The sequence below is a fragment of the Macaca fascicularis genome, chromosome 7 (genome assembly GCF_037993035.2).
Source record: "Macaca fascicularis isolate 582-1 chromosome 7, T2T-MFA8v1.1".
NCBI classification, from domain to species: Eukaryota; Metazoa; Chordata; class Mammalia; order Primates; family Cercopithecidae; genus Macaca; species Macaca fascicularis.
Genome location: NC_088381.1, coordinates 36,913,269 through 36,935,431, shown reverse-complemented (window position 1 = coordinate 36,935,431; position 22,163 = coordinate 36,913,269). Strand labels below are relative to the sequence as shown.

Below are 22,163 nucleotides of genomic sequence, written 5' to 3'. Positions count from 1 at the left end.
TAAAACACTGAGTTTTTTTTATTCCTTAAGTCATATATCCCAGAAATGTTTTGGTTGTGAATCATTTCGCAGTGAGCCAAGGGAGAGGCGGGGATTCCCTTGAAATGCCCTTTTACTTTTTTATTTTTTTTTTAATGCACATTTGTGTGCACCAGAATGGAATGTGCTCTTTTAAAAAAACTGGAACAGTGGTTGCTTCAGACTTCTGAATACCAGAAAGACTTGCCTTTTAATTTTTAAATATTACTTTTTACATTGTAAAATATGTTATCTTACCCATATATTTGAATAACACTGATCATATATAAAGCTAGTTTTTTGCTTATGCTTAGCGAAGCCTTTTTTTTTAACATACATTTGATCTTGCTTTATGTTCTTTTTCTTGATTTTTAGTACTGAGAATTTATAAGCAAGAAGTAACTGACAATATGTTTAGCAGGATGTAATCCCAGCTACTTGGGAAGCTGAGGTGGGAGGATCGCTTGAGTCTAGGAGTTCGAGGCTGCAGTGAGCTACGATGGTACCACTGCACTCCATCCTGGGAGAGAAATCAAGACCCTATCTCAAAAAATGAGCAAGATTAAAAAAAAAAAAAAATGAGACTTAATGCTAGCAAGGACGCGATCCACCTGGCCCCTTATACCTCAGCAGTGAAGGTGTAATTTATACATACCTCTTTGAAAACACTTTAATTCAGTAAGTGAGTGCAACTGTGTGCCATGCACTCCAAAGTAGGTCCCCAGAGTTACTCTCTCACAGCATTGTTTTTTCAGGTCTCACCATATTTCTTTGACTTCTCTCTTTTCTTATAGATTACAAGTTCTGCAAGGACAAGGGCATATTTGTTTTGTTCACCATTAAGTAGTAAACACCTAATACAGTGCCTGTCATGAAGTTGCTTGGCAGATATTAGATGTATGAATGTGTAGATATCCAAGTGTTGTTTTTTTTTTTTCAGGAGATCACATTCTAGTGGAAGACATTATATTGATTTATGTAAAAAGTGCTTTGATAAAGTAAGAAAGTCATCCAACCAGATCTTCATATTTAAGGTTTTCTGAGATAGAGCTTGAGCTGAGTCTTTTAAAGATAGTAGGATTTCTAAGGGAAAAATTAAAGGTCTTCCACAAAAAAACTAAGTGAAACTAAGCAGCCTATGAAAAGGTGAAAGTTGGAGAGATTGTAGGCTATGAACGTGGGAGATGAGAGAAAACTACAGGATAGGGACAGAAACACCATACTACGACATTTGAACTTTGTCCTGTGCAATGTGGGAACCAGTAGTGAAGGTTAATTAACTGACAAGATCAGATGTGTATTTGAAAAGGGCTCTTGTTGGCATTAGTCTAGAGAATGCAGTGGAGCTGGGAAATGAAGAAATGTTGGGAGCCTGTGTTGTAGTAATTGAAAAATGACAATGGCCCAGAATTAAAGCAGCAAGAGTAGGAGTGGGCTCAAGTGATGTATAGGGAAAAAAAAAAAAAAAAAAAAAAAAACTCAGTTTTGTGGTGGGTCGGGAGAGTAAAGTATGGCTTCTGGGTTTCTCATTTGAGATACTGAGTAAATGATGGGTTACCCATTGAGAAAATAGTGTGGTTAGAGTGGGAAGAAAGTTAATTTAAAATGTTCATTTTTTTTCAGTCATTTCTCCTTTTGGATTCTAGGTTTGTGTGCTATATTGGTTATAACCAATTTGCTGAATAATAAATTATCCCAAAACTTAGCTGCTTAAAACAACAAACGTTATCTCACCGTTTCTGTAAGTCAAAAGTCCGGGTCTCTCATGAAGTTGCAATCAGGCTCTTGGCTGGGGCTGCAGTCATCTGAAGGATTAGTAAATTGCTAAGCCCACGCTTAAGCTCCACCTTTGAAGGGAGAGGTTTGGAAAGAATTTGTGAACATATTTAATCACATATGCTATGAACAGGTTTAGGGGAGGGAGAGCATACTGTGTCTGTAGTTTCTAATGGACATGTAAAGATGTTAAGATGTTTTCTATGCATTATAGGTATATAGTAGTTTTTTGTTTTGTTTTGTTTTTTGCTATATAGTTTTTAATCAAACCTTAACGTATTTGATATCAGGATTTATTGAGTTTCTTGTTGAGATGTAGAAATAAAGGGGATCCATTTCATTTATCCATCTACTGTTGCCATGTCCCCTTCACTCATGTCCAGACTACTTATCAAGGTATATAATGGCAGACACAATTGCAAGGCATCTCTCTGGGATTTGGATCTGCCCTGCCACAAAAAAATTACTGAAAGAGTCAAGAACCAGAGCTGTGTTTCTAAGAGGGGTGGATCTCTAGATTACTTCATCAAACAGATTTAAACAGTCAAGAGTTTGCCTTGACAGATGTGTTTGCTTTAATATATGAGCTATAGCCTGGTTGATTCTTTAAGAAAATAGGAGGAAAGCCCGAGTATAAATTTATTGCTGTTTTGAAAGTGAAGAACCCTTATAAAGATTCTGTGATTAGTGGGTTGACTTTCTTCCATTTTCTTCAAAATCTGTTTCTTGTGGGGTTGGGGAGAAGGAATATTTTCTATTCTCCCTATCCTAGATTTTACTTATTTAAAAATATACAGCACTGGAGGCCGGGTGCAGTGGCTCACGCCTGTAATCCCAGCACTTTGGAAGGCTGAGGCGGGTGGATCACGACATCAGGAGATTAAGACCATCCTGGCTAACACGGTGAAACTCTGTCTCTACTAAAAATACAAAAAATTAGCCAGGTGTGGTGGCAGGCACCTGTTGTCCCAAGTACTCGGGAGGCTGAGGCAGGAGAATGGCGTGAACCTGGGAGGTGGAGCTTGCAGTGAGCTGAGATCGCACCACTGCACTCCAGCCTGGGTGACAGAGCAAGACTCCATCTCAAAAAATAATATACATCACTGGAGAGTATATACACATAATCCTAAGACATACACCAGTAGGGCAAAACCACATTGATAACATGAGTATCCAGTCCCAAGCACTGCATTAATGCAACATCTGCTCTAGCCAGGCTTTAACATTGCATAAATTAGCTATTCTTGTCCCTGCCTGCATGCTGTTGTACATGATTCTGTGTCTACTTGGATTTATTATCACCTATCAAAACCTTGCCCGTCCTCTGTTGAATTGGTAATGCATTTTTTGGGTATCTATTGGATGTAACAAATTATACCAATCTCTTGGGATTTAAAGATAAACATAAGATTGGTTTCTGCCTTAAGAGTATTTCCTAATCTAGTTGGGGAGATAAGTATGCATAATTAGCTATAATATAAGTGAAAATGATCATCTGACACAATAGTGCAGAGAAGTAAGAAAAAGGGACGCTCAGAAATCAGAGAAAGGCGTAGTAGAAATGACGTTGAAGCTCTTTGAAAGTCAAGTTAAAAATGTGAACCAAAAGGAAGTGGAGCATTGCAGCATGAGGGAAAATCATGAGAGGGGCTGGATTTAGGAAATAGCAAAGTTGGTCATGTGAAAGGCGGGGTGAAATATGATAAATAGGAGATGAAATTGAGGAGGTATGTTTGAAGCTCAATAGAAGGAGATAATGAACGTTAAACCTAGATAGTTTGGTTTGATTCGGAAAGCAATGAGGAGGCATTAAAGGCTTTTAAGCAAAATGATGAATTTTAGGAAGGCTACAATATAAAGAATGATTTAGAAAGGAGAAAGACCAATGGCAAGGAGGTGTTAACTGTACATACAGCAGGTGGATTGAAAAGGTATAGATTGGAAAGCTATTTAAGAGGCAGCAGATACCTGATTTCACCCTATCCTCAAAATGAATGTTTACTTGTAACGTTGAGTCACAACTGGGTAACAGACATTGTGCTAAGTGTTGGGAATACAAAGATAAATTAAAACACATTTTTCAGTGTTTACAGTTTCACAGAAGGAGACAGACATCTAAATGGGTACAAAAATGTAAATATTGTGATTAGTTTCTGTAATGGGTAACAGTTACATGAAGAGATAGGAGTTGTTCTATCTGTAGGCATCAAAAAAGATCTCATAAATGAGCTAAAACTTTACCTAAAAACCATATCTTATTTTCCCCTGTATCTAGAATCAAGCTTGGCAAGCAGCAAACATTTAGTAAATATGTGAAGATGGTCTTGACTTATGATGGTTCAACTTATGATTTCTAGGCTTTACAATGATGCCAAAGCAATGTGCATTCAATAGAAAGCATACTTCAAGTATCTATACAGCCATTCTGTTTTTTATTGGTAGGTTAGGTATGTTAAATGCATTTTCAACTTATTATTTGTTTATTATTTTTGTTGAGATGAGGTCCTGGTATGTTACTCAGGCTGGTCTTGAACTCCTGACCTCAAGTGATCCACCTCAGCCTCCCAAAGTGATGCAATTATTAGTATGTGCCACTGTGCTCAACCTAAACTCACGATGAGTTAATCTGGATATAATTCCATCGCAAGTTAATGAGCATCTAGATTATTGATGTGTGCATGTTCTCCGGCTGATAAGGTTGGAGGTAGGGGTGTGATAGCTCAGTAAGCAACAATATGACCCACGAAATAGCATGTATGTATAGAATTATTATTATTATTTTGAGACGGAGTCTTGCTCAGTCACCCAGGCTGGTGTGCAGTGGCACAATCTCGGTTCACTGCAAGCTCCGCCTCCCGGGTTCACGCCATTCTCCTGCCTCAACCTGCCTAGTAGCTGGGACTACAGACACCCGCCACTATGACCGGCTAATTTTTTGTATTTTTAGTAGAGACGGGGTTTACCATGTTAGCCACGATGGTCTCGATCTCCTGACATCGTGATCCGCCCGCCTCGGCCTCCCAAAGTGCTGGGATTACAGGCGTGAGCCACCGCTCCCAGCTGTATATATAGAATTATGCAGTAAGGGCCGGGCGCGGTGGCTCAAGCCTGTAATCCCAGCACTTTGGGAGGCCGAGACGGGCGGATCACGAGGTCAGGAGATCGAGACCATCCTGGCTAACACAGTGAAACCCCGTCTCTACTAAAAATACAAAAACTTAGCCGGGCGAGGTGGCGGGCGCCTGTAGTCCCAGCTACTGGGGAGGCTGAGGCAGGAGAATGGCGTAAACCCGGGAGGCGGAGCTTGCAGTGAGCTGAGATCCGGCCACTGCACTCCAGCCTGGGTGACAGAGCGAGACTCCGTCTCAAAAAAAAAAAAAAAAAAAAAGAATTATGCAGTAAGATGTTTCTAAGACAACTGAGGTTTTTGCTAAGTGTTGCCACTGACTTAAATGAAAATATTAGAATAGGGATGGGGTGAAAAGACAAATTGTGTTTTCAACCAAATGTCAGCAGAACAATTAATGGGATGTCCTATAGAACACTGAAAATGTGGGTGTGCAACTTAGGGGAGAGGAATAGATAGGCATGTTATGTTGAGGGCTTATCTTTGTGCTGTGACACCAGGAAAGGTGGGGCTTGCGTGTCTGAGACCAAGCTGGCCTTTTTTTATTTTCTCCTTGCTATGGTTTTAATGTATTCCCTTTCAGAATTCATGTGTTGGAAACTTAATCTCTAATGCAACAGCGTTGGGAGGTGTGGCCTTTGGGAAGACAGCTAGGTCATGAATGGATTAGGCCAGTATGAAAAAGGATGTATGGGGGTGGGTTCACCCTCTTCTGATCTACTGTCACGTGAGGATTCAACATTCATCCGCTCTTGCCGTTCTGACTTCCACCATGTGAGGACGCAGTAAGGCACATACTAGATGCAAGTGCCTGGATCTTGTACTTCCTGGGCTTTGGAACTGTGAGAATTAAATTTCTGTTCTTTATAAATCACCCTGTCTGTGGTATTCTGTTATAGGAGCACAAAATAGGCTAAGACACTCCTCTTCCCCTTTGTTAAGGCCAAGGGTCTGGACTTAGGTTACATATCAGGTTCGTTAAGCAAATAAAGAAATACATTGCGAGGCCAGGCACGGTGGCTCATGCTTGTAATCCCAGCACTTTGGGAGGCCGAGGCGGGTGGATCACCTGAGGTCAGGAGTTCAAGATCAGCCTGAAAAACATGGAGAAACCCCATCTCTACTAAAAATACAAAATTAGTGGGGCATGGAAAGAGAATCACTTGTATCCAGGAGGCGGAGGTTGCAGTGAACTGAGATTGAGCCACTGCACTCCAGCCTGGGAAACAAGAGCGAAACTCTGTCTCCAAAAAAAAAAAAAAAATTCCTTGCAAATAATGGGGGCTGGGCGCAGTGGCTCACGCCTGTAATCCCAACACTTTGGGAGGCCGAGGTGGGTGGATCACCTGAGGTCAGGAGTTCGAGACCAGCCTGGCTAGCCTGGTGAAACCCCGCCTCTACTAAAAATACAAAAATTAACTGGGCATGGTGGTGGCGCATGCCTGTAATCCCAGCTACTCAGGAGTCTGAGGCAGTAGAATCACTTGAACCTGAGAGGCAGAGGTTGCGGTGAGTTTGGCCATTGCACTGCAGCCTGGTAGACAGAATGAGAATCCATCTCCAAAAAAAAAAAAAAAAGAGATAATGGGAAAGGGGAAGGCAAGAATAAACCGTGTGATATTCAGTTGGAATTGGAAGTATCAGAGTGAATTCATGGTATTTAATATACACAGAGAGAGAGATGAAGAAACAGTTACAGCTGTGTGGGTACATATGCATATATATATATTTCCTTTTCCTTTTTCTTTCTCTTTTTTTTTTTTCTTCTTTTTTTTTTTTTTTTTTTTTGAGACAGAGTTTCACTCTTGTTGCCCAGGCTGGAGTGCAATGGTGCAATCTCGGCTCACCACAACTTCTACCTCCCGGGTTCAAGCGATTCTCCTGCCTCAGCCTCCACAGCAGCTGGGATTATAGGCATGGGTCACCACACCCAGCTAATTTTTTTTTTTTTTTTTTTTTTTTTTTTTTTTTTTTTTTTTGAGACGGAGTCTCGCTCTGTCACCCAGGCTGGAGTGCAGTGGCCGGATCTCAGCTCACTGCAAGCTCCGCCTCCCGGGTTTACGCCATTCTCCGGCCTCAGCCTCCCAAGTAGCTGGGACTACAGGCGCCTGCCACCTCGCCCGGCTAGTTTTTTTTGTATTTCTTAATAGAGACGGGGTTTCACCGTGTTAGCCAGGATGGTCTCGATCTCCTGACCTCGTGATCCGCCCATCTCGGCCTCCCAAAGTGCTGGGATTACAGGCTTGAGCCACCGCGCCCGGCCTTTTTTTTTTTTTAAATAGAGACGGAGTTTCTCTGTGTTGGTCAGGCTGGTCGTGACCTCCCAATCTCAGGTGATCCGCCAGCCTTGGCCTCCCAAAGTGCTGGGATTACAGGCATGAGTTACTGTGCCCATCCCATATTTCCTTATTCTGCTGAGAGGGTCTAGATGCACTGACAATCTAGTAGCAATGGCACATGTAACACCCAGATCTTGGTTTCTATATCCCGTTCTTCATTAAAAGAAACCAGGGCTCCTTGAAGAAATTACTGATTATAAGTCTGGGTCAGGATCAATGGAAGATGAATCTGGAACATCATGTTGCATCAGAAAGAAAGTATTCACTGGGTTTGGTGGCATGTGACTATGGTCCCAATTACTTGGGAGGCTGAGATGGGAGAATTCCATGAGCCCAAGAGGTTAAGTCTGCAGTGAGCTGTGATCATGCCACTACACCCTAGCCTGGGCAACAGAGTGAGACCCTGCCTTTAAACAAAAAAAAACAAAAAAAAAACAGCCTGACCAACATGGTGAAACCCCATCTCTACTAAAAATACAAAAATTAGCCAGGTGTGGTGGCACGTGCCTGTAATCCCAGCTACTCGGGAGGCTGAGGCATGAGAATCACTTCAACCTGGGAGGCGGAAGTTGTATTGAGCCGAGATCGTGCCACTGCACTCCAGCCTGGGTAACAGAGTGAGACTCCGCCTCAAATAAATAAATATATAAATAAAGGAATAAAAGAAAGTGCTCAAAAAATGAGGGGCCATATCAGAAATGCATTGACTCTAGCTTAAAGGAGTTCCCAGATTCAGGAAAATTTGAGCATCAAATGATGATAGCAACAATGTAATCCTTTGACTGAAATAAGAATCTATGATCCCATACTGATACAAATGAATAAATAGGGAAGAAGGAAACATTCTGTTCTATGATAGAATGCCAACCAATAAATGGAATGATGGAATTAGAAAAATCACCAATTTGAAATCATTAGAGTAATAATTATTTAGGAATCATCAATGGATGCTAAATGTGGTGAGTGAAAATTTGATGATAAATAGGAACAGCTACATAGCCTTAAAGAATCTCCCCACAAATTACTTATTTAACATGTATAAAATACCTGTTAATGCCAGAAAGAAACCTGGCTGAAACCATCTTAATCAAGTGATACAAATTAATATCACCAGTAATGAAACAAATCAACGGTGTTTCCTGACGCACACCAAGAAGAGCACAGCATCACTTCTGTGGTGTACTCCTTCCAGATATACATAAATCATGAGGAAATACCAGAGAAATCTAAACTGAGTGACAGTCTATAAAGTAAATGGTCAGTAATCTGCAAAAATTCCCCTTCTTTCACACTGTAGCACTACTGCAGATTAAAGAAAACTAACTGAATGTGACTCATGATCCTGGTTTGGATCCTGGTCCAATAAAGGACATTATTGGAACGACTGGCAAAACTTGAAGGGCATTTGTGGATTATTTGGTAGTGATGTATTAGTGTTAATTTCCTGATTATGATGTGGTTATATCAGTGCATGTCCCATACTTAGGAAATAAAAACCAAAGTATAAATTGGTAATGGGGCATTATTTCTAGCTTATTCTCCAATTGGAGGATCGGGGCAGTGAAATGTTCACAGGAGTCTTGATGAAAGGCATATAGGAGCTATATATGATATTTCTGCAATAATTATATAAACTCAAGATTACACCAGATTGAAAAGTTTTAAAAAATGGTATTGTCCACAATGTCAGGTACTATAAGGAGGTTAAGGAGGATGAAGACTAAGGAGAGAAGGCTGTTGGATTCAACACTGATCAGAACATTCCGTGGTGTGACAGAAGCAGTCACTGCAGGCTGAGAACTGAACGAGAGACAAGGAAAGGTGTGGAGGAAAAGCCATGTTGAGAAGTCTGTTGAATAGAAGAATGAAGGCAGGACAAAAACTTGCAGGAAAATCCAGGAGAGGGAGTTTTGTTTTCAGAATGATGAGAACTTGTTTATGTTTGCAGATTAAAGGAAGTGTACCTGTTGCTGCAATACAGAGGTACAAATTGAAAGAATAATAATTGATGGGGAACCAACCAGGAGCCCTGGGGGAAAGGAGATGGAGAATAAGATCAAGATTCTAGGTGTAAAGGTACAACTTGGAGAGAATCTCCCACTCCCTCACCACCACTCCAACAAAAGGCCCATTTATTTCATTTTTCCATCCCGTGTCATGTAGCTACCATGAAATTTAGATGAAATTGACCCTACTTTCAGCTCCAGGAGTGAACCCCAGTAGGTCTAATCTCCCCTACTTTTGTGATTTGTATAGTAACCCAGATCTAAACCAGTCAGTACATGGTAAACGTCTTCAACCTAGGGAATGATTTAAGGTTTGTGTCCAATCAGCACAAATCTCAGTACTCATTAGATGTTTATGAGATGAAGCGCTCTCTCTCTGGGTGTGAATGAAAATGCACCATAGCGCGGGTGCTGCCGCTCACCATATAATAAAAAGGATGGATGCCACCCTGAAGATGAGATCTGTACTCTGAAGGAAGAAGCAAGAAATGTACACAAGGAATCAGAGTTTGAGTCCTGATGGAGCCATACATAAAGCTCACCCTTCCCCTGGACTTTTAGCCAATACACCTCTTTTATTATTTGCTCAGTTTGAGTAGGCTTTTTGTTACTTGTGAACAGAAACATCCTAACTAATAAAGGATGGGAGAGTTGTCCTCTAACAAATGGTTCAGAGAGGCATAAAGACAAAAGTGTTGCAATAGGGGCAAAATCAAGGATTCCTGTTTTTCACGTCTAGGGCATGAAATCGCTCTCCCAATGCAATCCCCCAAAAGTCTCCAAATTCCTACTGTACTTATTAAAATACCACATATTCTGACTATGAAATGTATCTCATGTTATTCTCTATGCATTTTGTATGCATATCTAAACAGACTGTAAACTCCTCACAGGGAACGTTTATTTATTTCTACAACTGTGTACCTGACCTAACACCAAACATATGGCTAGGAAAACCCTGGAAGCTCAATCAAGATGTATGAAATTGTGCTGTTACCTAAGTGTTCCCCCAAAACCAACATGTAGCGAGGTTGTACCCACCTCAATTTTAGACCTCCCCAGTCACAAGGACAATGCTATGGTTAGCTTTGCACAAGGAAAGAAATTAAACAAAGAAACATGTGTTTATCAAAAGCCATACCAGTTACTATTATACCTTTGATTTGTATCTTTGTATTGTATCAGTGTATAGGTATATTTCCCTTAAAGACTACATCTCCATATTTTGGATACATTCTTACAATGTATCCAAAGTAACTCATTTAATACTACTCTATTGCATTTAAGGACAATAAAAGAAGTAAAAATTCAGGTTAGATGAAACAATTTGGAATATATCACATCTTGAAACCTCTGGCCAGGCCCAGTGGCTCACACGTGTAATCCCAGCACTTTGGGAGGCCAAGGCAGGTGGATCACAAGGTCAAGAGATCGAGACCATCCTGGCCAACATGGTGAAACCCCGTCTCTACTAAAAATACAAAAATTAGCCAGGCGTGGTGGCGTGTGCCTGTAGTCTCAGCTACTCAGGAGGCTGAGGCAGGAGAATCCCTTGAACCCAGGAGGCGGAGGTTGTAGTGAGCCGGGATTGTGCCACTGTACTCCATCCTGGCAACAGAGCAAGACTCCATCTCAAAAAAAAAAAAAAAGAAACCTCTGAAAAATATTATATCTTGCCAAGCATGGCTCATGCCTGTAATCTCAACACTTTGGGAGGCTGAGGCAGGAGAATCTCTTGAGGCCAGGAGTTTGAGGACAGTCAGGGCAACACAGTGAGACAGTGTCTCTACAAAAATAAAAATTAAACAATTAGCTGGACATGGTGGCATATGCCTGTAGTCTCAGCTTTGGGGAGGCTGAGGTGGGAGGATTGCTTGAGCCAGGGAGGTCAAGGCTGCAGTGAGCTGTGATTGCGCTACTGTACTCTAACCTGGGCATCAATCTCAAAAAACAAACAAAACCATTCTATCTTTCAGCGAAAACTTGTCTCCACCTGAGTATGTAGTCTGTTCTTCCTAGAGCAACAATAACAACAAAAAGCTTATCTCTCCTCATAGGGAGAGACCTGTGCCCAATCACCAGTGTGCTGAAAATATGCCCACTCTTTCCTACGCCTCACCATCCATAGATAATGTTCTCCAATGCCAAGAAAACATGAGTCATACACAGTTTTGCAAACTGGTCTTTCAGCAGACATCTGTCCAATTTAAACCACTGAAATTGCAAAAAAAAAAAAAATTGAAGCTTCTTTGGTTTAACCTTTTAGATGGAGCTCCAAATAAGTAATGAGAATATCATGTCTGGGGACAGTCTCACTGACCACTGGTGACATAATCCTTTATGAGACAATATTTACATTTGTCCCTGAAGTTTTCAACTGAAAGTCAGAAAGGGATCCAGAATAAATTATCAAGTGATTAAGATCCATCTGTTTAGTTGAATGAGAGACTTAACGTTTCTATACAACTAAGAAATAGAATGTATTTTATGTCTGGTCTGTATTTTAGGGAATTGGTGTCTTATTTTTAACTAATATCTAGTTATGGGTCCCAACAATACCCAATTGTTGTGATTGGGTATTGTTTTACTATTTTGAAAAATAAATAATTGAATACTTTCTGCTGGAAATAGTTTCTGCTGGAAATAGTTTCTGTCCAGCACCAATCTGCAATCTCGTAGAATTGCACAATGAGTTTCTTCTGAGTTCAGAAAGGGGCTTGGGGGACGTGTGAAGTCACGATGCAGTAGGCTTGCATATCTCTGTCTATGTGTGCATTGTGGGAGGCTAATAAAGTGGTAGGTCCGTTCCTAACAGGGTTTGGCTTTTTTGATATTACACTCTAGTGTCTGAAAACTTTTACTCTTAAGGAGCAGGACTCTGTAACTAACTGACTAAGTGCCTAAGGCCTAAATGTCATTTTGCATACAAGGCTGTCAGCCAAGCCTTCTGCCTCCCAGGAGCCCAGTGCTAGAGTTAATTTACATGCTAGAGTTAATTTACATGCAGCAGTGAGAAAGTCTTCCGAATGTTAAGACTGTCAGCTGCAACTTTCAGAGGAAGAAAAGTATGAGAGATTGAGTCTTAGAAGTAGCCAGCCCAGAGTTTGAGTTTGTTGGAAGAAGCAGTTGCGGAAGAAAAGGGGAAAGAGCACTGAAACAGAGTCTCAACTCTGCCATTTGCTAAGGCCCTATCTCGTCCCTCTTCAACTCTTAGTATTTTCATCTGTAAAACCTGGATACTGGCGGGGCGCAGTGGTTCATGCCTGTAATCCCAGCACTTTGGGAGGCCGAGGCAGGCGGATCATGAGGTCAGGAGATCGAGACAATTTTGGCTAACACTGTGAAAACCCACTAAAAATATTAAAAAATTAGCTTGGTGTGGTGGCGGGCGCCTGTAGTCCCAGCTGCTGGGGAGGCTGAGGCAGGAGAATGGCGTGAACCCGAGAGGTGGAGCTTGCAGTGAGCCGAGATCGCGCCACTGCACTCCAGCCTGGGTGACAGAGCAAGACACCATCTCAAAAACAAAACCAAACCTGGATATTAATGCCTTTCTAGCATATCCTACTGGCTGTAGTACCCATCTAATAAATAATGAACATAAAAGTTCTTTTAAAAATGCAAGCCACTGTATAAATGTGAAGTATTGTAGTGGCACACGCTTGTAATCTCAACTACTCAGGAGGCTGAGGCAGGAGAATCAGTTGAACCTGGGAGGCAGAGGTTGCAGTTAGCCGAGGTCGTGCCACTACCCTCCAGCCTGGGGGACAGAGTGAGACTCCATCTCAAAAAAAAAAGACTGTGGATGTTATCTTGAGATGGGGAATAATCAAAAACTTTTTAATGGAGGATGAGAGTTGGGATAAGCAACATGGTTAAACTTCTAGAATGGAAAATATGACTGCAATAGATAGGGATAGATTGAGGGGGCAGGATGGAAACTAGGGAAGTCTGAGGACATGGAGGTTGGGAGACACTGTTTTTCAGTCTAAACCTAAGGCTGGCCAGGTGCGATGGCTCACACCTGTAATCCCAGCACTTTGGGACACCAAGACAGGAGAATTGCTTGACCCTAGGAATTCGAGAACAGCCTAGACAACATGAAAAGACCTCGTCTCTGCAAAAAATTTTAAAAAGTTAGCCGGGTGTGGTGGTACATGCCTGTCATCCTGGCTACTCAGGAGGCTGTTGTGGGAGGATCACTTGAGCCCAGGATGTCGAGTCTGCGGTGAGCCATGACTGCACGACTGCATGACTGCACTCCAGTGTGGGTGACAGCATGAGACTCTGTCTCCAAAAAACAAAAACAAAAACACCCCTAAGTTTACAGTCATCAGTCCTACTTGGCAAGCTGTTCACTCTTATTTCTGTGTACTAAATATGCCTGCCATATGGCAAGAATGCAGCCAAGCCAAGGAGATGGAAGGTGCAGATTTTAAATCTACTGGAGTCAAACAAATAAGTAATAAGGGGGTAAGAACTACAGATCCTCACACACAGTAGGGCAGCCTTCTTCTAGGCTCCAAAGCTAAATGGGATAGGGGTTCCTTTCAAAATTTTTTTTTGGAGAATTACATTTGAATTATGTCATCTGGAAGTGAACCTTGAATGTGGAAGAAAGTTTGGTAACCTTCCAAGAAAGTCACTTAAAAAAATAATGGCTAACCCTTTTTTTGTTTGTTTTTGAGATGGAGTCTCGCTCTGTCGCCCAGGCTGGAGTGCAGTGGTGCGATCTTGGCTCACTGCAAGCTCTGCCTCCCGGGTTCACGCCATTCTCCTGCCTCAGCCTCCCGAGTAGCTGGGACTACAGGCGCGTGCCACCATGACTGGCTAATTTCTTTGTATTTTTTTAGTAGAGACGGGGTTTCACTGTGTTAGCCAGGATAGTCTCAATCTCCTGACCTCGTGATCTGCCCACCTAGCCCTCCCAAAGCGCTGGGATTACAGGCATGAGCCACCACGCCTGGCCGGTTAACTCTTTAAATGCTACTTTTTACCTAGCTGGTCTTTCTCCTAACCTTTTAAAAGTCAAACCAGGCCGGCGTGGTGGCTCAAGCCTGTAATCCCAGCACTTTGGGAGGCCGAGACGGGTGGATCACGAGGTCACAAGATCAAGACCATCCTAGCTAACATGGTGAAACCCCGTCTCTACTAAAAAAAAAAACAAAAAAAAACTAGCCGGGCGTGGTGGCGGGCGCCTGTAGTCCCAGCTACTCCGGAGGCTGAGGCAGGAGAATGGCGTGAACCCGGGAGGCGGAGCTTGCAGTGAGCTGAGATCCGGCCACTGCACTCCAGCCTGGGCGACAGAGCAAGACTCCGTCTCAAAAAAAAAATAAAATTAAAAAATAAAAATAAAAGTCAAACCAGGCACAGTGGCTCTAGCCAGGAGCGGCTCTAGCCAAGAGTGGCTCATGCTTATAATCCCAACACGTTGGGAGACTAAGGCAGGAGGATCACTTGAAGCCAAAAGTTCGAGACCAGCCTGTAGAGATGGTGAAACCCCATCTCTACAAAAAATTAGCTGGGCATGGTGGCACGTGCCTGTAATCCCACTTACTCAGGAGGCTGAGGCAGGAGAATTGCTTGAACCCGGGAGACAGAGGTTGCAGTGAGCTGAGGTGGTGCCGCTGCACTCCAGCCTGGGCGACAGAGCTCAACTCTGTCTCAAAAAAAAAAAAAAAAAAAAAAAAAAATGGCCAGGCTTGGTGGCTCACACCTGCAATCTCAGCACTTTGGGAGGTTGAGGCGGGCAGATCACCTGCGGTTGGGAGTTCGAGACCAGCCTGACCAACATGGAGAAAACCCATCTCTACTAAAAATACAAAATTAGTTTGTCGTGGTGGTGGGCGTCTGTAATTCCAGCTGCTTGGGAGGCTGAGGCAGGAGAATCGCTTGAATCCGGGAAGCGGAAGTTGTGGTGAGCTGAGATCATGCCATTGTACTCCAATCTGAGCAACAAGAGCGAAACTCTGTCTTAAAAAAAAAAAAAAAATGGCCGGGCACGGTGGCTCAAGCCTGTAATCCCAGCACTTTGGGAGGCCGAGACGGGCGGATCACGAGGTCAGGAGATGGAGACTATCCTGGCTAACACGGTGAAACCCCGTCTCTACTAAAGAATACAAAAAAATTAGCCGGGCGTGGTGGCGGGCGCCTGTAGTCCCAGCTACTCGGAAGGCTGAGGCAGGAGAATGGCGTGAACCCGGGAAGCGGAGCTTGCAGTGAGCTGAGATCCGGCCACTGTACTCCAGCCTGGGCCACAGAGCAAGACTTCATCTCAAAAAAAAAAAAAAAAAAAAAAAAAAGGTGCTGCAGTCTTGAAAGAGAAAATTGGACTTAAACAGTTAAAACAAACCTAGTGCAGTAGCTCACACCTGTTATCCCAACACTTTGGGAGTCCGAGGCAGGTGTATCGCTTAAGGTTAGGAGTTTGAGACCAGCAATAGCCAACATGGTGAAACCTCATCACTACTAAAAATACAAAAATTAGCCAGGCATGATGGCGGGCGCTTGTAATCCCAGCAACCTGGGAGGCTGAGGTAGGAGAATCATTTGAACCTAGGAGGTGGAGGTTTCAGTGAGCTGAGATCAGGCCACTGCACTCCAACCTGGGCAACAGAGCGAGACTCCATCTAAAAAAAACCCCCAAAACACCAAAAACACCAAAAAAAAAAAAAAAAAAGTTAAAACAAAATGGTAATATGGAGATCTGTACTGCTAGCCCAAGTGGGTCCGAGGCCATTCTCCCCTACCTCTCTGCCATTCCTTTTCCGTTAGATATTAATGGTATAAAGGCTTCATGTATTTTTTTTTTAACAAAACAGGGCAGATAATTTTATAATATATATAATGCATATTAGTAGACTAACAGAAGCAGTGTTAACTATTCCAAGATATGATTTCTGTTTGTGAAGGAAAAGTAACTGCAGCCCTAGGAGAGGGGTCAACATCTCTGACGACTGACTTCGGTGGGTGGCGGGTTTCTCAGGTCCAACCCTGCATCCACTAACTCTGTACCTTCTTAACTCTTTCATTGTCTGGGTTTATGTCTAAGCTTGTTCCAGGTATCCAGAATGCCCACAAGAATACCACAGGTTCTGGAAGAGGAAGGGGATGGCAGATGTTAACCTATTTCTACGGAGACTTACATAGGGCTAATGGAAACGACATCACACTTAGCTATTCCCTTGCTCGTGGGAATACTGGATTTTTAAACTCTTTTTTGCTATATAAGTTCATTATTCATGTTATCATTGAATATTCCACTTTAGTTCACTATATTTTTGAACATTTTTACCCTCACCAAATTATTACTTTTAAATAGTATTACACGATTTTGAATACTGAGTATTTCAGGAAGTCTAAAAGCTTGATTGGACTGATAGATATCCACTTCAGCCCTCATATCAGAATGCTCAAATATTTTTACAACCAGAAAATAAATCTGTTTGAGTTCACTGAACAATGTTATCAAATGAGGGCCTCATCAAATCAGCATCCTCTTCTGCTACTATCTTTTCCCCTCTTAAACACCAGCTCTGGCCCAGAATCACTGCTAGCTCTTCCTCAAAACTCTCAAGTGACCAGAATTTGCCTTCAGCTTTGAGGGAAATACTTAAGCTGAGTGTTTCCAAAACTATCTTCAAAATGGTGGCATTAATCAAATACATACCTTCTCTCATGACTCTTTACCTGTTTTTATACTGGATGGTTTGTTTAAAACTAAACAGTCCCACCTCTCTACATTGTCATTTCCTGCTGATAGAGAATACATTGGTTTACGTTACATTTCCTCTTTCGTGGTTGTGCAATGACTTCAACTAACTATGAACAACTTTAATGCGTTGGCAAAGATAGAATGGCTTACTTCCTTTCTCTAATGGTTAACTGTTCCTTGACAGAATTAGTCATTCTCTTATTGTATTGTCCTAGCACTTAGATTTCATATCTGATGCATTTGCCAAATTATCATTACATATTAACTTCCACTAGTCCTTAAGGAGGAGTTCGATGTTTCTTCCTGTTATGTATGTGCTGTGTAGTCCCGCCTGGCTTGGCATTTAGTGGATACTCAATGTTTGTTAACGTGAATGAATCTGGAGGGTTCCTTGATTATTATAATCAGGTAGATACTGGTAGCTTTTTCAGATGGTCAAAACCAATTAGTTTTCTTTTTATCTTTTTTTTTTTTTTTCTTAGAGATAGGATCTTACTCTGTCCTGGCCTCAAGCAGTTCTCCCACCTTAGCCTTCCAAAGTGTTGGGATGACAGGCCTGAGCCACCACACCCAGCCTGAAACTAGTTTTTTGTCTGCACAACGCTTTTTTTTTTTTTTTTTTACCGATTTCATAGAAAAATATTTATAAAACAATTGATAAACAGCAAAGTCCATGTAATTGATAATTACCAGAATAGGGAGTCCTCTTTAAAAATATGTCTGAGTTAGGAGTATTATAAGTTTGCTTTCTTCATTATTTTACAATTCTAACAGTTTTTCCTTAGATTCTTTCCTTTTAAGATGCAACATAACCTGAATACTAGAAGGGTTCTTTTCCCCCACCCTAGTTGCTTTAGCTGATGAATCACAGAAATCAGAGAAGGGGAAGACCAGTGAAGTCATCTGATTCATCTCCAAATCAGGGAGTGGAGCATTGGAATTTGGTGAAGACCAATCTCTCATTTTAAGAGAAAAGAGTTTTCTTTTGTTTTTTTTTTTGTTGTTGTTTGTTTTCCAGCTTGAGCTGATTAGAGCAGCTTACCCATCTGTTTGCCTTTTGCTTCTAACACAATTCTGAGACCCACCCTTTTAGAAAGCAATCAGGTCTTCTTACCAACAGCCCCAGGAAAACCAGATGCCAAAGTACTGAGTAGTTGAACTAAAATTATACTACCTGAGTAATAAAGTTGATTTATGAATATCTTAGTGATTGTTTTAACTGAGTCTTACAGAATTTCAGACTGTTTCAGCAGGGTCTTACAAATATAAGAGCTAGCAAGTAACTTACAGATGATCTGGGCCAAAATATTTTGTTCTCCAGATGCTAAGAAACTAAAATTTATGTATGTATGTATTTTTATATTAACTGGCTCAGAAGGCAAAAACCAAAATTTAGATGTGAAAAAAATTGTCATTATGCTGCAGTCAGGAGTATAAACCTGTCCTTTCACTTTTCTCTCTATCACAATGTCACAGTATCCTCCCTCACAATGTTCTCTTCCACTGTCTTCTTCCTTTCTTCCTCCTTTTCCTTCCTATTCTTCTCTTTTTTGCATTGCTTGAAGAAATGGCAGAGATGATTTAGTATCCATGCCAGCGATTCATTCCAACCTCACCCAATCCCCCAGCGTCACGATCACAGAGGCAATGGATGCCACCTCAGCCCCAGCTGCAGCCTGTCCCCTCCCTCCTTGCTTCCCTCCTACTTGCATTTGTGTTCTTCCAGCCACAGAGCTTAGCTTCCTCCTCTGTTTAAATTCTGCTCTTGTATTTCAGACTTTTTAACAGATCATAGTGCCATTGGCTTCTCCCTTGGTATCTAGCTTAGCTCTACTCCAACTTCTGAGCATGTTCTCCCAAAGCATCCCTGTACCAGCTCTGGCCTCTTGGGTTACAAAACTGGGTTCCATTCCGCTTGCTGCTTGCCAACACTCCCTGAAGAGTGGGGAGGAATATTTGCAGCCTATTGCTAGTGACAGCGTAAGCATGTCCCTAGTGCATATACCCATATTTAGCTACCTAAGTATGTTATCACAGGTTCACTTTATTAGAAAACTAAGTTCCTTTGCAACATACCGAAATTTAACAGTTGCCTGTTGTTATAATTATCTTAATGATATTTGACACAGCTTTATTTTACTTTAAAGTGATATTTCCCAATTGCAGCTACATGTTTAAATAATCTAGAAGCTTAATACATGCTGATGTCCCGCAATCCAAAGAGTCTGAATGAAAGCAACAACTTTATATGCATGTATGCAATTCCACAGGGATACCCCTCTTAATTTGAACAAACAAGGAATTCAGAGAAAGAAGGCCAATCATATTTGGTAAAAATGATCTATTGATCTACTTGTAAAGAGGTTTTATTATTAATAGTTTTATTATTCAAAGTACTTCCATTTACAAATCCTATTGGGCCTTTTCAGTGAACAGATAAATCTTGTCTCTGTTTAGCAATATCCACGTGCATGTATATGATTAATCTGCTTAAATTATTACATTTGCATATTAAGGATCAAGTTTTTGAGCTAAAAGAGAATTTGATAATTTTTTAGTCAAAGACCCTTATTTTCCAGGTGAGGAATAGGACAAGACAGCTTAAGTGACATGTCCAAGTACACCCAATTTATATAGGAGCTAGGACCGGAGCTCACGCTTCCTGCATTCTATGATGATTATCAGAGTATCCAGTAATAGAGTCCACTCCAACAACCTCAGGTCTCTTAACATGGAGACCATGTTATGAGCCCCAAGCTGGGGTTACAAAGATGAACCAGGAGCTCCTAGTTCGATGGTGCAACCTGAAACATAAACAGTCATGGTACCAAGAGATAAAGGATGTAATACAAACAATACAAAGATTGTATGAAAAAAGAAATGTGCTCTACCCTTCCCATAAACTTCGTGCTACAAGTTATCTTATTTAATATATTAACTTGCTTAGCAAGCTTTTTTCTTTATGCATTGTATGAAACATATAAGCATTGGCTCTGCCTAAATTGTATTCTCATAGATTATAACTAGAAGAAACAAAATCACATGAGATTTTACAATATTGAGTGTTTTCTTTGTCAGCAGAGAGTGCTGTGATGTCCAGCTTTTCCTCTATTTATAGATTTTAAAATTATCGTTTTCTTAAATATACATGAAAGATACCATCAAAAAGATTCAAGTTTTCCCCAAAACCTGGCATAGGCTGTCGTAATTTTTTTTTTTTTTTTTTTTTTTTGAGACGGAGTCTCGCTCTGTCACCCAGGCTGGAGTGTAGTGGCCGGATCTCAGCTCACTGCAAGCTCCGCCTCCTGGGTTCACGCCATTCTCCTGCCTCAGCCTCCGGAGTAGCTGGGACTACAGGCGCCCACCACCTCACCCGGCTAGTTTTTTTGTATTTTTTAGTAGAGACGGGGTTTTACCGTGTTAGCCAAGATGGTCTCGATCTCCTGACCTCGTGATCCGCCCGTCTCGACCTCCCAAAGTGCTGGGATTACAGGCTTGAGCCACCGCGCCCGGCCGTGTCATAATCTTAAGTGTAAGAAGGCAGCCCTTCTTTTCACTAGTTATATGTTTTTGTGTTGGTTTTTTTTCAACTCTTTTTAAAACTGTAGAAGGTGTCTGTATTGTTTACAAAAATCAAATAATGCAAACAAGCATATGTAGTAAAGGTGAATATTCTCCTGAACAAATACTTTTCCCAAAGCTAACCAATACCACTGTGGTGTACATACTTCCATATATTTTCATATGTGTTTACATGAACCTACCTATGCAGACATATATGAATATACACATAATGTGTGAATACACATAAATATTAACATAAATAGAATCAATTTAGTCATATTATTCTGTTTGACTTTTTTTTTTTTGACTGTAAGTTTATTCAATGCAAAATAATCCTCTCCAATTTTACTGAGGTGGCTGTCCATGTCCACGACCAAATCTGCCTCTAAAATGGAATTTGGTTGCTGATCTAGTCCCAGCCTCGGCTTTCCTGTTTAGATGTGAAAAAAATTCAGCAGGCACAGCAATCCACCTGTAGGTATCTCTGTCGGCTTCCCCTCTTGTGAGTCTTGCAGGTCGCTCACCCTCCAGACCTTTAGGCTGAGGCCTGCCAGTCTCTGGACGGCTGCGGCGTCGAGTGGCAGGCACAGTCTCCGGGGGTAGATGAAAGTAATCACGGGCCGGGCGCGGTGGCTCACGCCTGTAATCCCAGCACTTTGGGAGGCCGAGGCGGGCGGATCACAAGGTCAGGAGATCGAGACCACGGTGAAACCCCGTCTCTACTAAAAATACAAAAAATTAGCCGGGCGCGGTGGCGGGCGCCTGTAGTCCCAGCTACTCAGGAGGCTGAGGCAGGAGAATGGCGTGAACCCGGGAGGCGGAGCTTGCAGTGAGCCGAGATCGAGCCACTGCACTCCAGCCTGGGCGACACAGCAAGACTCCGTCTCAAAAAACAAAAAACAAAACCAAAAAAAAAAACAGAAGGTAATCACGGAGATAGTGGATATCCTCATTGGTAAGGTACCAGTAGAAATGTTTCCAGGCAAACTGTTCCTTCTCGTAGCCTCAGGACTTGAGACACTGCATGGCCTTCATGACATGAAGGTTGGGCAGATTCTTGTCTGCCAGTTTTGGCTGCTTAGGCATGTGGACATCCTTCTTGGCCACCGTGACTCCCTCCTCAAAAAGGAGTTCATGAATGGCAATCCGGTTCTTCTTAGGCATCAACATTTCGGCGACTGTAGGGTCCGGGTCCTGGGCCAGAAAAAAGGGCGACTTTTTTTCTTTTGAGACGGAGTTTTTCCCTCTTGTTGCCCAGGCTGGAGTGCAGTGGTGCAGTCTCGGCTCACCGCACCCTCTGCCTCCGAGGTTCAAGCGATTCTCCTGCCTCAGCCTCCCGAGTAGTTAGGACAGTATTTTTCATGAAGTAAAATATTTCGAGTGAATATGAAAACACACAAAAACATAGCTGCATTTTGAATGTTTTTATCTTTATTGAGTGTCTATCGAATGTATTTTGGGTGTTTTGAATTTTTTTAACTTTGAAGACTGTATGTTGGTTAAAAAAATTCAAAGTTAAAAAAATTCAAAACACCAGAATACATTCGATAGACACTTAATAAAGATAAAAACATTCAAAATGCAGCTATGTTTTTGAGTGTTTTCATATTCACACAAAATAT

The 22,163-nt window shown here is 41.8% G+C and overlaps 1 pseudogene; it reads right to left on the bottom strand.

The window, feature by feature from the left end:
• Positions 1-20,852: 20,852 nt before the first annotated feature.
• On the bottom strand, positions 20,853-21,893 carry LOC102139913 (small ribosomal subunit protein eS10-like; annotated as a pseudogene).
• Between the last annotated feature and the right edge of the window lie 270 nt (positions 21,894-22,163).